General features: G+C 38.7%; 1 protein-coding gene across 3 annotated transcripts in view; it reads left to right on the top strand.

Moving 5' to 3' along the window:
- Positions 1–14441, top strand: part of CDC14A (cell division cycle 14A) — a 233024-nt gene that overhangs the window by 174382 nt on the left and 44201 nt on the right. The window lies entirely within an intron of this gene.

Below are 14441 nucleotides of genomic sequence, written 5' to 3'. Positions count from 1 at the left end.
TCTTATGTCATCCCACTTGGCACTTTTCATTCTTTTGTTTGCATGTCTAAAAAAGGGGGGGGGGGATGAAAAAAAAAAAAAGCCCCCAAACTGTTAAGGTTGGCCAATGATTTCAGTGAGAGTGCTGCTCTTCTGACAACTAACTGAACTGATAATGTAACTATAGTATAACTTGTGAACACATCTCAAGGAATAAGAGGGGGAAATGGGGTTTTAATCCTGGTTCTACTATTAACTAGCTTTGTGATCATTATTTAGAATACTTGTAAATTTTTCCATTAATTTATTCACGTATTCATTTGCTCACTACATATCAAGCCACACCGTTGACACTGCATCCTACTAGATGCAGCTTGTAAGCTATAGAGATTTGAGCTGTATAACCCTTCCAGTCTACTTGGTTTCTCCTTAAAATGGTAGATATTACCATCGGCTTACTTATAAATGAAATGAAGAAGCTAAGTTAGCACTAGCTGATCCAGATGAAGCTCTAAATTTTATGAATTGAGGATGTTTTATATTGAAATTTCTCTTTCTCTCTCTCTTTTATAATTTAAAATTTCTTAAGTTAATGAGAAACAAAATGATCATGAATTTCAAAGAGATGCACCCTAGTATCTGAAATAATTAACGGAATGCAAACTTGTTGAGGAGTTACTTATTTTAGTTGCTGATAACAAAAGGAATAAATGATATGAAAATAAGTACCAAGAAATGTGCAGCTTTTAATCCCTTAGTATAGAAGAATGTCACCACTCCTCTGCCAGTTTGTTGTCCTGTGTTGGATTGTGTGTTGCTTTGATGGCTGGAAGCTGTGCCGTACCAGCAGGGTTACCCATGGTGGATAGGTTTTAGAAGAGCTTCCAGCTAAGACCGACAAAGGAGAGGTGGACCACTTCTGAATGGTTAGCCATTGAACACCTTATGAGTAGCAGTAGAACATTGTCTGATATTGTGCCAGAAGATTACCCCCTCAGGCTGGAAGGCACTCAAAATACAACTGGTGAAGAGCTACCTCCTTAAAGTAAATGGTGTGGCTGGAACAAAGCTTTTGGAACCTTCATTTGCTGATGGGGCACAACTCAGAATGAGAACAACTGCAAACACACATTATTAATTGAGGCATAGAATGTACAAAGTATAAAGCTAGGGAAATTGCTGTTATTTATGTTAAATGCTGCCGAGTCAGTTCCAACTCATAGTGACCCTGTATAGGGTTTCCAAAGCTGGTGAGTTTGAACTACTGACTTTGTGGTTCAAACTGACCTTACAGTCCAGTGCTTATCCTACAATGCCACACCAGTAAGTCATCGAAAATAAGATAGGACATGTAAAGATTGGTATCCTAGGCATTTGTGAGCTGAAATGGACCGGTGTTGGCCATTTTGAATCAGACAATCGTATGGTTTACTATGCCAGGAACAACAAATCGAAAAGGAATGCCATCACATTCATGGTCAAAAAAAGTATTTCAAGAACTATCTTGAAGTACAATGCTGTCTGTGATAGGATAATGTCCATATGACTATGAGGAAGATCAGTTAATATCAACTGTTATTCACATTTACACACCAATCACTAAAGTCAGTGATGGTGATATTGAAGAATTCTTCCAACTTCTTCAGTCTGAATTTGATCAAACTTGCAATCAAGATGCATTGAAAATTGCTACGAATACAAAAGTTGGAAGCAAAGAAGAAGAATGGGTAGCTGGAAAATATGGCCTTAGTAATAGAAATGATGCTGAAGATTGCATGGTAGAATTTTCAAGACGAGTAACTTACTCATTGCAAATACCCTTTTTCAACATAAAAGGTGGCTATGTACGTGTGCCTCACCAGATGGAACAGACAAGGAATCAAATTGACTACATGTGTGGGAAGAGATGATGGAGAATCTCAGTATCATCAGCCAAAACAAGGTCAGGGGCTTACTGTGGAATAGACAATCAGTTGCTCATATGCAAGTTCAAGCTGAAGCTAAAGAAAATTAAAACAAATGCATATGAGCCAAAATATGACCTTGAGTATGTTGTTATTAAGTGATGTCAAGTAGGGTCTGACTCATAGTGAGAATGTATAAGGTTCCCAAGGAGTAGCTGGTGGGTTTGAACTGCTGACTTTGCAGTGAGTGTATCACACCTGAGTATAGCAGTAGTAGTTATGTGCCGTGGAGTTGGTTCTGACTCATTGTGACCCTGTGCAGGGTTTCTGCAGCTATAAATCTTTACAGGAGCAGAAAGCCTCATCTTTCTCCTACGGAACAGCTGGTAGTTTCAAACTGCAGACCCTGAGGTTAGCAGCCTGATTCGTAACCACTACACTACCTGAATATAGAGAACAAAAATTGTACCAATAAATAACATCATGATAAAGGGAGAAAAGATTGAAGCTGTCAAAGACTTCATTTTGCTTGGATCCACAATCAACACTCGTGAAAGCAGCAGTCAAGAAATCAAACAACATATTGCATTAGTCAAAATTTGCAGCAGGAGACCTCTTTAAAGTGTTAAAGATCAAAGATAGCGTTTTGAGTACTAAGGCTACACCTGACCCAAACCATGATATTTTTAATTGCTTCATATATTTGTGAAAGTGGGACACTGAATAAGAAAGACCACATAAGAATCGGTGTATCTGAGTTATGCTGTTGGATAAAAATATTAAAATTACTATGGACAGCCAGAAGAAAAAACAAATCTGTCTTGGAAGAAATACAGCCAAAATGCTCTTTAGCAGCGAGTATAACGGTAGCGTAGTGGTTACGAATAGGGCTGTGAACCTTAAGGTCAGCGGTTTGAAATTACCAGCTGCTCCGCGGGAGAAAGATGAAGCTTTCTACTCCCATAAGGATTTACACCATCGGAAACCCTGTACAGGGTCGCTATGGGTCGGAACCGACTCGGCGGCACTTAACAACAATGATGAGTCTTTGGTTTTCCTGCTTGGACATATTGTCAGGAGGGACCAATCCCTGCAGAAGGACACCGTTCGCAATAAAGTGGAGGGTCAATGAAGAAGATGATCCCTAACAAGATGGATTAACACAGAGGTAGCAACAGTGAGCTCAAACAGCGACAATTGTGAGGCTGATACAGAACTGGGCAGTGTTTTGTTCTGTTGTCCTAGAGTCACTAAGAATCGGAGCCAACTGGATGACATATAACACCACCAACAATAGAAGAATGAAGCAGACCTATATGGGATAAGCAAGGCAAAATAACATTAGCAACAAAACAACAAAAAGACTAACAGGATCATTAAGGCAGGGTTTTGACCTAAGAGGCACAAATAAAATAATTGTTTTATTTTGGAGCTTCATTCATTTCAGACCCTCAGCCAATGTTTTCCTCTATCTTGCTCATGTGTGCTATTTAGCACTGTAGGATCACCACTGGACTTCAAACCACAAGGTCGGCAGTCCAAACCCACCAGCTGCTCCTAGGAAACCCTATATACAGGGTTGCTATGAGTCAGAATCGACTCGATGGTACTTAGTAACAACAGCAACATGTCTTCTAGGTGCTGTTGTACTTACTGCTTACTAACATCAAATAGATAGCCTTAGGGTTATTAAAAAGAACCCTAAAGCCTGACTCTTTAAGCCACTTAGTCAGTTTTTTAACATCTTTATTCTGAAGGATGTTCATTCAATATCTATCGAAAACTCACCTTATACTGGGCACTCTGCTAGTTGCACCTTGGGGTGAGGAGGGAAGCAGAGCTCTGAATGTTGCTGTTCCAGTTCACCTCGTATTCTGAGGGTGGCAGGTAACACAAACCTTCCCACTCTATACCTGTGCACTCCTGCCTCTTATTCCCCTACAGTGTCTCTTTTATTAAAATATCTCAAAATAATAACAGAAGAAGTTAGGGTAATGAAGCAAAGGCACTCTGTTGAAGCAAAGTTTTTTTTTTCTTTTTCTTTTTCCATTTATAGATACTACAGCTATAAAACTTATGATCATTTCTTTAGGTTTGAGTCAATACTGTAGTTTTCCAAATCTGTGAAAACAGATGTGCAGTAATGACTTGTATAACTGAAAGTTTACCTTGATAGGTAAATCATTACTAATGCTAAGGTTCTTCAACTTAGGCCCTGTACCTATATTTTGCAGTTTGTAGTGGTGATTTGCTTTGTAATTTTAATTTGCATTTATTCAGGTGGATTCAGTGTGAGCACAGCTATTTTTATAAGAGGAGCACAGGAGAAGATAGTTTGACAATAAGATAATGTATGACAGTAGCAGAGATTGGAGTGATGTGTTTTGAAGATGTAGGAAGGGACCAGAAACGAAGAAACATGTTGGCCCATGGAAACTGAAGAGGGCAGGAAAACAAATCAGAGCCTCTGAGGAACCAGCCTTGTCGACACCTTGACTTTAGCTCAGTGAAACTGATTTAGAACCTCTGATATCTGAGACTGTAAGAAAGTAAAATTTTGCTCTTTTAAGCAATCAGGTTTGTGGTCATAGGTTACAGCAGCTAAAGGGGACTAGATCTATTTTGTGTAGATTGTAAATATGTAAAGTACATATGTAGATTCTAATGATGAATATGTGTATTCTGAGCTTCTCTTATTCATCACATTTCTGCTTTGGATTATTTGAAGAAAGGGAGTCTTGCAATCCAAGATTTATTTAAGAAAGATTGGGCTGCAGTGGTGTGTAAGGTGAGTCAGATGGAGGGAGATCAGAGGTAGGGAAGCTAAGAAGGAGATGGCTATTATATGTTCAGGGCCTAGAAGTCGTTCTGAAGAGTTACAGATGGGTACCAGGGACATTTCAGAGAAATAAATATCAGCCTTTGAAAACTGACTAATGCTTGACTAGATAGGAGAAGATGAAGAGGGTGAAGTCAGTGATGACGTGAAAGCATGAATAAGTAAGATGTTCATTAAGACAGAAATAGGAGGGTTAAAAAAAGTTTTTAAATAGGTTTCCATTTGTCAGATATGACTGAACAAGATAAAGGGATTGTATTCATTCAAGGGTGAAAAAGCCAATCAGTGCTTTTTAGATAATGTTAATTCCGGATCTTTGGTTTTAGGGAAGCTGGTTTGTTACATCGTGCTAGTCTTTGAACATCAAATTATGTCCAGGTGCTTGATTTCTATGTCTTAAAGAAACGTTTCTCTATGTCATTGACAATGAGAGAGGCTTTCTAGCATCTTTGTGAATTGTTGATGAATTTATAGTTTGACAGATTCAGATCACTGCTTTGCTGAAATCTTATATTTATCTTAACAACAACAACCATTAAGGAAAAGGAATAGTTTAACTTCCTTTTTCCCAATTTTGGATACTCCCTCTCTCCGTACAGTCTAATTACTCTGATAAGGCCTTCTAGAACAATGTAGAATAGAAATGGTGAGTGAGAGTGATTATCCTTGTCTTGTTCTTAATCTTAATGGGAAAGTTCTCAATCTTTCTAGCATGGATATTTAAAAATATATCTAAGGCCACCACTGTTAAAAATTCTGATATATACCTAAGTTGTTGTTGTTGTTGTTATGTGCCTTGGAGTCGGTTCTGACTCATAGCGACCCTATACAGGGTTTCCGAGGCCGTAAATCTTTATGGGAGCAGAAAGCCTCATCTTTCTCCCACAGAACAGCTGGTAGTTTCGAACTGCTGACCTTGTGGTTCGCAGCCCGATTCATATCCTTAATAATTGAAGCCACATTAAGATTTTTTTTTGCTTAGTCAGCAGTCTCAATGCCAATTGACAGTGGAGTTCCGGTGTGGCACTGTCGGTTAATGCATCAGACTGCAAGGCCGTTTGAACTGCAAGGTCGGTAGTTCAAGCTCACCAGCTGCTCCTTGGAAACCCTGTACAGGATTGCTGTGGGTCAGAACTGACTCGATGGCACACAACAACAACAGAGAGATCAAATGATGCAATAGTTCATAATGGGGACAAAACTGGAAATATCTATAACTGTTACTGCAGAAAAAGCAAACTTGCAGTAAACAGTGTAAATCCATATTCATCCAATAAAGTTTAGTCTATTAAGCAATGCAAGATCTTTTTCTGCTTTTTAAAAAATTCTGTTTTTTATAATATTTCATATGTCAATTTCTGCATTTCGAGGAAAAAACAAAAAATTTTATTTTGGATACCCTCTCTGTCCAATGTTGTTGTTGTTAAGTGCTGTCAAGTCGATTCCAACTCATACGGATCCCGAATAGGGTTTCCAAGCAGCAGCTGGTGAGCTTGAACCACCGACCTTGCAGTTCAAATGACTTTGCAGTCTGATGCATTAGCCCATAGCGCCACACCATATGGTATGATCTTATAAATTAGAAAACTACAAAGAATCCTCAAGAAAGCTATTAGAACTAATAAATGAATTCAGCAAAGTATCAGGATACAAGATCAATACACAAAAATCAGTCATGTTTCTGTATATCATCAATGAACAAATGGAAAGGGAATTAAAGAAATATTACCATTGACAATAGCTCCTAAAATAATAAAATACCTGGGAATAAATTTAATCCGGAGAGTGAAAGGTTTGTAAACAGAAAACTATAAAGCATTAATAAAATACATTAAAGGTGACCTAAATTAATGTGTTTGTGGATTGGGAAACATTTGCTAAGGTATCAGTAGTAAACAAAGATATCTATAAATTCAATGCAGTCCTCATCAAAATTCTAACAGCCTTTTTAGCAGAAATAGGAAAGTCAGTTCTCAAATTTATATGGAAGAGCAAGAGATCCGGGATAGCTAGAATAGTCTTGAAGAACAACAGAGTGAGAAGACTCATCTTTGCTGATTTCAAAATATATTATAAAGCTGCATAAAATATTATTAAAACAACGTGGTGTAATGGTTATGCATTGGGCTACTAATCTTACAGTCAGCAGTTTGAAATTACCAGCTGTTCTGTGGGAGAAAGATGAGGCTTTCTGCTCCCTTAAGGATTTACAGCCTTGGAAACCCTATCCAGGGTCACTTTGTGTTGGAACCGACTCCATGGCACATATCCAACCAACCAACCAACTAATAATTTTGATGTGGCACTGTGTGTTAATGCGCTAAATCAGTTTGAGCCACAAGGTCGGCGGTTCAAGCTCACCAGCTGCTCCTCAGAAACCCTTTGCAGAGTCTCTATGAAGCAGAAATGACTCAATAGCACTTAACAACAACAAAAACAACACTATAATAATAGGAATCCTGGTATGGCTCTATGGGTTAATGCGTTGGACTGTAAGGTCTGTTTGAACCACAGGGTCAGTGGTTCCAGATCACCAGCTGCTCCTCAGGAACCCTATACAGGGTCTGTCTCTAGGAGTCGGAAATGACTCATCAGCACTTACCAACAACAACAATCAAAATTAGCATCAAGGTATGAACAACAAAGACAAAACAGATAAATTTGACCTCACAAAAAAGTAGATATTTTGCTTATCAAAAGACTATCAAAAAAGTGAAAAAGCAACTTACAGATAAGGAGAAGTTTTTGAGGAACCATATATCTAGAATATAAAAAATGCTTCTACATCATAACAATAATAAAAAAATAATAACCCAGTCTCAAAATGGACACAAAATGGACAAAGGACTTGAACAGACATTTACCGAAGAAGATATTCAAATAAGCAAGCACATGAAAAGATGCTCAATGTCATTAGCCATTGTTGTTTTTGTTAAGTGCCATCGAGTCACTTCTGGCTCATAGTGACCCTTTATAGGGTTTCTGAGGCTGTATGTCTTTGTAGGAGCAGAAAGCTTCATCTTTCTCCAGCAGAGTGGCTGATGGGCTCAGAGCAGCTGTTGGGCTCCAAATGTCAAGCTTGTGGTTCACAAGTCAGTGAACTACAGAGCCACTTCGTTTCCATTAGCCATTGTTGTTGTTAAGTACCATTGAGTGGATGCCAATTCTTAGTGATCCTGTATAGGATTTCCAAGGAGCCACTGGTGGGTTTTAATTGCCAACCTTGTGGTTAGTGGTCCAGTATTTACTCTACAGTGCTACATCAAGACTCCACTGTTGTTAAGTGTTGTTAAGTTGATTCTGACCCTTAGCTACCCTGTATAGGGTTTCCACAGAGCGGCTGGTAAGCTTGAACTGCCGACCTTGCAATTCAAACTGACTTTACAGTCCAGCGCATTAACCCAAAGCACCATACCAGGACTCCCCAGGACTCCATTGTTGTTGTTATATGCCGTGGAGTCAGTTCCAACTCATTGTGACCCTGTATAGGGTTTCCGAGGCTGTAAATCTTTATGGGGCAGAAAGCCTTATCTTTCTCCCACAGAACAGCTGGTAGTTTCGAACTGCTGACCTTGCGATTTGCAGCTCGATTCGTAACCACTATGCTACCAGAGCACCTTAGGACTCCATTGTTGTTGTTGTTGTGAAGTGCCGTGAAGTCGGTTCTGACCCATAGCGACCCTTCACAGGGTTTCTAAGGAGCGACTGGTGAGCTTTGAACCACCAAGCTTATAGTTCAAACGGCTTTGCAGTCTGGCGCATTAACTCACAGTGCCACACAAGGACTCCATTAGATGAAAATCAAAACCACAATGAGATAATACCATTCTATCCCCATTGACAATGATCAAATTGATATTGGTGAGGTTGTGGAGAAACTGGAGACCTTATCCAGTGGAGCCCTTATCCATTGCTGGTGGGAATGTAAAATGGTACAGCTATTGTAGAAAACAGTGTGGCACTTCCTTAAAAAGTTGAATATAGAATCATATGACCAGCTATCTCAATTCTAGATTTAGAGTATATACCAGAAAAAGAGAAGCAGGAACACAGAGACTTGTATGCTAGTATTCATTGCAGTAATTTTCACAATAGTCAAAATGTGAAAATAACTTTATTCACTTAACCTGTTGATAGAGAGAGAAAATGTGTTATATACATATAATGAAATATTCCTCAGCTATAAAGAGGGATGAAGGCTTGATGAATGCCACAGTGTAGTTGTACCTTGAAAATATTATGCTGAGTGAAATAAGTCAGTTGATAAAGGACAAATATTGTACTGTTGTTGTTGTTAACTGCTGTCGAGTTGGTTCCAACTTATAGCAACCTTGTATAGTGTTAGCAATCCATTGCTTATCCTACAGTGCCACGCCAGGACTCCAGTATTACTTATATGAAACAAACAGATATATACAAACCAAAAAAGTATTAGTAATTACGTGGGGTGGAAGGGAAATAGAAGGGAGGATTTTTTGCTTAGGGGGCATTGTTGTTGTTGTTAGGTGCCATTGAGTCGGTACCGACTCACAGCGACACTACGCACTACAGAACAAAACACTGCCTGATCCTGGGCTAACCTCACTGTTGTCATGCTTGAGTCCATTGATGCTGCCACTTGCCCAATCCATCTTGCTGGGGCTTTCTCTTTTTCAGTATCAAGAGCCTTCCTCTATACCTTCATAATTTCCTTTCTAAATATCTTTCTACTAAATCTTCCAATTGAACCTTGGTATGAGTAGAATTCCCTGAATACTTGTCTCTTTCTGGTTTGTCTGCATTGGATTTGCCAGACCATCTCAAAGCCTCGTTTTTGTTAAGCTCGTAACTGTTTGCACTCTAGCACTGTGGTGTTGGAGTACAGGCGTGCAGGGCAAATTGGTACTCACGTCACTGCGAGAGCATGCCTTGGCCAAGCTGGAAAGTGGTTTGGGTTTCTATGCCAGATCACAAAATACTTTCTTTGAATGGACATCATGGTCATGATTAGGTTATATTGGAAAAAAAGATGTGTTCAGGATGTAAAGGAATGATGCAGATGAAGAGTATAGAAAGTGGTGTAGAAATAGGATTAGATTGAATTTAAGAATGTGAGGGAGAACAGCTAGCTACCTTCCATTGTGTTCTGAATTCAAAACCAGAAATATTTATAACAATGCAACTGACTTGAGCTTCATTAAAGACATTTTAAAAGCACGTTCTGAAAAGACACTTGAAAGCTCAATATTAGCATTAACTATGACTTGACTCATAATAAAGCTTAGTGAGTTATTATGTTCCAGACCGATCTAGCCCAAGTCTGATTGACCTTTCCCAACTAAGCTCTGTTCAAATCATGACACATGTTTTTATCTGTCCCTTCAAAGCACATGCCCCGTTGGCAGAGGGTCAATAATGTCATCCTCTTGTAGAACCACCTCACTGGAGGGTTTGCTTAGACCTGGAGTGTTGGTTTCATAGGGTTTGATTTTTAAATGCAAAATACTTAAAAATACATGTTTTGCTTCTTTTGTTTGAGATGAGGCTTTTAAGGAGTAAGAGACACCACAGTGAAAGCCAGTGTGGTTTTCATTGTCAATAAAAAAGGTATTTGTATGAAGTGCTGCTTTTTCTTAAGAAGTACTTGCGTACAGAATTGCTTAGCAACACACGAATCAGCTTTGACACTTTATTCATCTTTAATATTCAAGTTCAAATCAAGTCTTTCCAGTGATGGGACAGATTGTATCTTTTCAACTGAGCAAGTGAAGTGTCACTTTGTAATTTTAATCTTTTTGCTTGGCAGTAACATCAGAGTTTTCATTTTATGATTTACTTTGGAATTGGGATATTTTTCAATTTAGTTAGCCTCTGTTGTTAAGTGCCATGGAGTTAGTTCCAACTCAGAGCGATCCTGTGTAGGGTTTCTGAGGAGAAGCTGGTGGCTTTGAACCACTAACTTTGTGATTAGCAGTACAGGGCTTATACTACAGCACCAGATGGGAGAAAGATGTGGCTTCCTGCTCCTGCAGATTGTTGTTGTCAAGTGCTATCAAGCCAGTTCCAACTCAGAGCTACTCTGTATAGCGTTTCAGAGGAGTGACTGGTGGGTTTGAACCACCGACCTTGCTCGGAAACCCTATACAGGGTCACAATGAGTTGGAGCCACTTAAATGACACACAGCAACAACAAAGGCTCTCCAGCTTTTCTGCCTCTGCTTCTACTTTTCTTTTTTATTCCTACAGGGTCTTCTTTGTAAAGTTTTTATTGTGTACAATTTATTTGCCATTTCAACCATTTTTATGTGTATAATATGATGACATTATTTATGTTTACAGTGCTGTGCAATCCCACAATTATTTCCAATTTTTTTAATGACCTTTGACAAAAACTTAGTACTCCTTAAGTATACCTCTTTATTTTATGTTGAGGATCAAATCTATAAATTCCATAGCATGGCATGCAGGGACTATATCGTGATCCGGTTTCTGCGTGCTTTCCTCTGCTTCAGTCTCATCAAATGATCCCTGTTTTCCACACATGCTATGTTCTTTGATACTTCCATTTCTTCAGCCCATGTTATTTTCTTTGATTTGAGAATACTTTTTGTTGGCTGGTTCTGCTTATCTTCCCAGATGTTTCAGGATTCTCAGGGAACTCTGATCCTTTTTCTTTGAGTTAGCGGCCCCTTTTAGGATTATAAGCAAATCATAGACAGAGGGCTTATATAGTATTTTAGTTGTATACTTTTCTAATGCTAAACTAGAAACTCTTTTGGGGAAGGAGGATTCTCTCTTTTATGTCCTTTCCAGTACCTTATTAATTGGAATTTCTCATTATTTGTCACAGAGCTAAATTTTCTCTCGCCATGAAATTACTAGAGGAGTCCTGGGTAGTGCAAAGAGTTAACATGCGCAACTGCTAATAGAAAGACCGGAGATTTAAGTCTATCTAGAGGCACCTTATGACACCAGTCTGGAAATCAGCCATTGAAAACCCTATGGAACACAGTTCTATTCTTGATATACGTGGGGTCTCCATGAGTCAGAATTGACTGAACAGCAACGGGTGGTTTTCATTTATTACCAGAAGCTTGACCAGAGACCCAAGGCATTTAAGTATGAATTTAACAATGATTTTTGAACTGCTCATTTGGTGTCAGGGCCTCTGCTGTTACCACTGTTGGAGGCTTTAAGATTCAACCAGCAGATGAGGAGTTAATGCTAGATGTACCATTAAGTTTGAAGAGTAGGACAAAATTAAGCAATGATGGTGCTGTAGGTTAAAGCACTGGACCACAAGGTTGGCAGTTCAAACTCACCACCATTCCTTGGAAACACTATACAGGGTCGCTATGAGTTAGAACCGACTCAGTGGCACTTAACAACAACAACAAAATGAAAGTGAGGCTATTCCATAGTTTTATAAAGACTTACACAAAAGATGGAAATGTTGAGTTTGTTTTGAATACATATTTTTACAGCTGGTATTGAAAAATTAAATGTGACTCAATGATTATGCTAACTCATCAGTGTTAACATAATTGGTGTGGCACTGCACTGTAGGATAAGCTCTCAACTGCAAGGTCAGTTTGAACCAAAGGTTGGTGGTTCAATCTCACCAGCCACTTCTCAGAAATACTACACAGGGTTGCTATGAGTTGGAACCGATTAGATGGCACTTAACAACAAGAAGCTGAGAAAATACTTCTTCATGGTCTACTTCTAAAAAAAAAACAACCTTCTGACATAGAAGGCAGATAGATTCTGCCATACCCCTAGTGAACTGATATGTGTAGATTTCTAGATTTTTTATTTTATTCAATATTTAAAAACTGATTTTTGCTTTTAAATTTAATCTCGTCATATAGAGACTGGAAGGTTCTTAAGCTAAGTTAGTATCAACTTTAAAACAATGCCAGAAGTGGTAAGTTAATTTTATATATGGACAACATATTTTCTACAAGGGGGCTTCAAAAAGTTTGTAGAAAAATGGAATGAAAAGATATTGGCATTTTTCCATGAATTTTTTGAAGCCTCTTCATGAGTACAGGAGTCTCTCTCTATCCTGGCGGTCTCAGAGATTTGATCAAAGCTGTTTATTTTTTTCTTTAGTTTTATCTGGAAAATCTGAAAAATGGGCAAACACTTCAAGAAAAAATACCTCTTATTTGGAAGTGCGGTTGTCATTCATTGTTAAGTGCTGTTGAGTTTGTTCCAACTCTTAGCAACTCTGTGTACAACAGACCAGAAGTTTGCCCAGGCGTCTGCCATTCTCACATTCATTACAATGATTGAGCCTATTGTTGCAGCCATCCTACCAGTTCTTATCATTGAGGGTCTTACACTTCTTGGCTGACCTGCTTCTCCAAGTGTGATGTCCTTGTCCAGGGACTGGTGCCCCGATAGTATGTCTAACATACATGAGACGAAGTTTTGCCATCCTTCCTTCTATGGTGCTTACTTGCTGTACTTCTCCTAACCATCTGGTCTCAAACCCATGCTAATACATTTTGGTACTTATTCTACTGACTTCTAAAATACTGCCGTTAAAACAATAGAGAGATATACTGTTGTCTTTTGTGATAATCAAGCTTTGTTCTGTTTTGATCTTTGTTTTTGAAATCACTTTTTTAAATTAATGAGACACTTTTTTTTTTTTTAAGTCAAGCAGGATAGACATTCTATAGTAGAACGCGAAAGATTCTTGTTACCATTCTTGGAGATAACTAGTTAATATTTTGGTGTGTATTCTTCTAGAGAACTGTGAACTTTTTGTTGATATTGTTATTTTTCTTTCTTTTTCCCCCTAATTTCGCTTCCCCCCCCTAAAAATAGGATTGCACTTCCCATATTGTCTCCTGTATTTTCTTTCATTCACTAAAGTGTATTTCATGACTATTCTTCCTTGTCACCACGTGGGTGTGTCACAGGCTCTTTATGGTAGCCTAATATTTTACATCAAAAAGGAGCTCTGGTAGCATAGTGGTTACAAATCAGGCTGCTAACCTCAAGGTCTGCAGTTCAAAACTACCAGCTGTTCCGCAGGATAAAGATGACGCTTTCTGCTCCCGTGAAAATTTGCAGCCTCGGAAACCCTGTGCAGGGTCACTATGAATCGGAACTGACTCCACCGTACTTAACAACAAATATTTCACATCAGAGAAAGATGCGGCTTTTTGCTCCCACAAAAGATTTAAATAACTTTGGAAACTATACAGTATCTCTATGAGTTGAAACCTACTCCGTGACACTTAACAACAACAGTATTTCACAGAATGGGTGCAATATAATTTTGATAGATTTAATTTCAATTAAGGTATTTCCAAGGAGCCATAGTGGTGCAATGGTTAAGCGCTCAACTGCAAAGTGAAATTTTGACAGTTTGAACCCACCCAGTATGATTTCCTAAGAGAAAGCGTATAGCCTAGGAAACCCTGTGGGCAGGTGTACTCTGTAACATAGGGTTGCTTTAAGTAGAAACCTAACAACAACCTTATTATAGAATAATTTTAAAAACCGTTTGTCATTAAGTACAGTGGAGTCGGTCCCGACTCATAGTGACCCTGTACAGGGTTTCCGAGGCTGTAAATCTTTATGGGAGCAGAAAGCCTCATCTTTCTCCCACCGAACAGCTGGTAGGTTTGAACTGCCAACCTTGAGGTTAGCAGCCCGATTTGTAACCACTACGCTACCAGAGCTCCTTATTTATTTATTTATTTATTTATTTATTTATTTAT

Source organism: Chrysochloris asiatica, unplaced genomic scaffold (assembly GCF_000296735.1).
Source record: "Chrysochloris asiatica unplaced genomic scaffold, ChrAsi1.0 scaffold00002, whole genome shotgun sequence".
NCBI classification, from domain to species: Eukaryota; Metazoa; Chordata; class Mammalia; order Afrosoricida; family Chrysochloridae; genus Chrysochloris; species Chrysochloris asiatica.
Note: the sequence above shows the minus strand (reverse complement) of the source record. Positions and strands in the feature narration are given on the sequence as shown.